General features: G+C 42.3%; 1 pseudogene; it reads left to right on the forward strand.

Moving 5' to 3' along the window:
- The first annotated feature begins 679 nt into the window (after positions 1-679).
- LOC132401341 (kelch repeat and BTB domain-containing protein 4-like) lies at positions 680-1,693 on the forward strand (annotated as a pseudogene).
- The last annotated feature ends 1,293 nt before the right edge of the window (positions 1,694-2,986 follow it).

Genomic DNA, 2,986 nt, shown 5'->3' on the forward strand with positions numbered 1-2,986 from the left:
CCAACGTCTGGATCTGGGCTGGGTGATGATAGGAGAGGTGTGCCTTGACACCATACACAAACTGACAGTTAACACGCTCAAGACCAATGTGCTAGAGAGAGGCCGCCATTGAATTTTTCAGCCCTCCACAAGCGTTGTGTGTATCAATGAAGCACAACAAAGGCACAAACATAGTAAAACACCTGAAAAGACACAGTCAGTCAGTCTTCGCCCAAACTGAGCACAGCTATAAACTTGCTTTAACAGTGGAAAATACCATCTTCTTAAAAATAGTGGACACCAATGTCTTCAGAGATGAAGCAAACAGTTGGGTTGCTCTACTACCGTTCAAAGAACCACGCTAGCGCTTGCCAAACAGCAGAGAGCAGGCAGTCATGGAGGCCTTCCCACCCGATGATTGTGCTCCAGCGATCAAGGACCCAGATCTAGGTGGAGAAACTATACCCACAGAAAGGAGTTTAGGTCTCCTTTGGATGATCACGACCGACACATTCACTTACCCCATGCCGACTACAAACAAACCATACACCCGCCGTGGAGTCCTCTCCACTGTCAACGGTGTTTTCGATCCCCTGGTTCTACTGGAGCTAGTTACGATCCAGGAAAGAGCCCTCTTCAGAGAACTCAGCTCCTAGCTCTCCACCTGGGACACTCCTCTACCCGAAGACAAGCTAAGCAGATGGGAGCTTGGAGAGATTCACTTCAAGACCTAAGACAGCTTCATGTCCCACATGGTATTCCCCTCTCTCAGAAACCAGCCAAAGCAATAGAAACTTGGATTGTTCATGACAAGACAGAAAAAGCACAATACTTTGAGAACCTAGAATCCAGTTTAAAGGAAATTGGTGAAATTGTCCATATTTACCTGATTGGAAAAGAAGACACTCGGACACACTCACTGGCAGTGTCTTTGCACTGTGTTGATGATGCTATCACTGTCAGTGGGCAAACTCGATTGCGTCAGCAGATTACTGTTGCCTGCGAGCATGGAAGTGACCCGTATGTTGTAGGTGGCCCCATCCCACGACGGATGTGGAAGTGCAACATGGAGGCAGTGGAATGGGAACAATGCACATCACTGTCGAGAGATCGTCTTCAGCACACGCTTGTATCCATCCCAAGTGAAGATGTCTTTTAATCATTGGGTGGGAAGCCCTTCAGAAAACACCGTCCAGTGATGTCATTATTATGTGGTCTGTGACAATGTGTGAGTTGAAACTAATCAGCTGGAGACTGCAGTGTTTTGTGCTGCTGGTGTTAACCTTAACGGAACTATTAATCTACTGGGTGAATAGAATGACCTGGACTTCTTTACCAAACAAACTCGTCTCATTCAGTGTTTTTGACGTGCGTTCCAGGACATGCTAGTTAAAGTCATGTCACCTCCCCTTTGCAGGCCGTATAAATGCTGATATTCACAAGGACCTGATTTTTATAGTAGCTGAGAGAGATTCTCTGGGTATGTTATAATACACTACTTGACAGCTTCACCCGACTGTGCTTCCCAGAGGTTTGGAATCCTGTGCCCGCCCTGTGGAAGATTGCCAGCTGCAACGGGTGTATTTATGTTTTCAGAGATAAGTGTAAAAAGGGTGATGTCAAAACATTAAAACTGAACTCAGTCTCATCAGTCGTATCTGTGATAAATCGAATTGAGATATTGCTGACAAATTGGCAATTTGTTTCGGCGTGATTCTAACCAAGTACAGTAAACTGCAGTTTTTGGGATTTAATTTGTTGAGTGCACAATGTTATTTTGTTTTAAACTTCTGCAGATGACAACAAAATTTCAGTACTATGTTTGTTTTCTAAGACATTAATTGACCTGAACAATGTCAAATTATTGTCATGCTCTATTCCAGACTGAGACCGTTTGCAGAGGTCGTTCGACTTCTACCTAGAGACTGATCTAGAGATTAACATTCTGTACCACGTTCATAGTGACCTTACAAAGGTCAAGCGGGGAGTGTGTCGCCCTTAAGGCATTTATTTAACTTTATTAAATTTCCACTTCAATTAATTTGTTTGTAACTATTTCTAGTTAAAATTAAAGGCTGATAACTACGTTACAGTTTAACTAAGGTAAAATTCATTGTCTATGATATATCACGGCATGTGATGACATCGCCCCCGGTTTCGCCGCGTCTTGTTAGTAAGTTCCGGTTCGGAGAAACAGGAAGGTGGAGGCCAGCACGTTCAGGACCGACGTGAAAAGCTCCATTTTTACCCACAAAGAAACAACATAGAAGCAATGCCGTAGGTTCATATGACAATTGATATGTTGAAACAAAAATATTAACGCTGATTCTGGTAAAAGAAATGACGGTTGATGAGGTTTCTTTTCTTGTGCCATTGAAAGCATTGCTGGAAAGATTGTGTTGGAGTCTATCTAAAACTGTTGATGGCTTAAGCAGATTCTGCCTGCATGTTGAACTTTATTGAGATTTTAATGTAATACAGTTTGTTATAGTTTTATTTTTACAAATACTTATGATGCAAATGTGGTGTCAAGAAAGAAACAGACATTGTATATGTTTGGTATTATTTTATCAACAGTTTTCACCATGCAATGTTAATGTGGAACAGTGATCAATAAACGGTTAATCGTACTGCGACTCTGTCTTCATTGGCTCCAGTTTAACTTGGTGTTCAGTCAGAGTTTCAACACACCGTGCGAGGACACATAATTAGTCTTTGCCGGCTAATTATGGGTGCGTGCAGATTAAGGGCACATATTAGATGCACACGGATTCCGGGGCGCACAAGTATTTGAGTGTAGGTGTGAATTTGAGTGTGTGCAGAGATTTGGAAATGTCGGTGGATTTCAGGGTGCATAAGAATTTTGGGGGTTCGGTGGTTTTGGAGCATATGTTGGTGGTGTATATGTATTTCAGAGTTCTGAGGATTTGGAGGTGTGACGACTATCAGAATTGTTTTATTTACAGATAATTTAAAAAATGAAATTTTGAACTTTGAAGTTTGTTCG

Source organism: Hypanus sabinus, chromosome 1 (genome assembly GCF_030144855.1).
Source record: "Hypanus sabinus isolate sHypSab1 chromosome 1, sHypSab1.hap1, whole genome shotgun sequence".
NCBI lineage: Eukaryota > Metazoa > Chordata > Chondrichthyes > Myliobatiformes > Dasyatidae > Hypanus > Hypanus sabinus.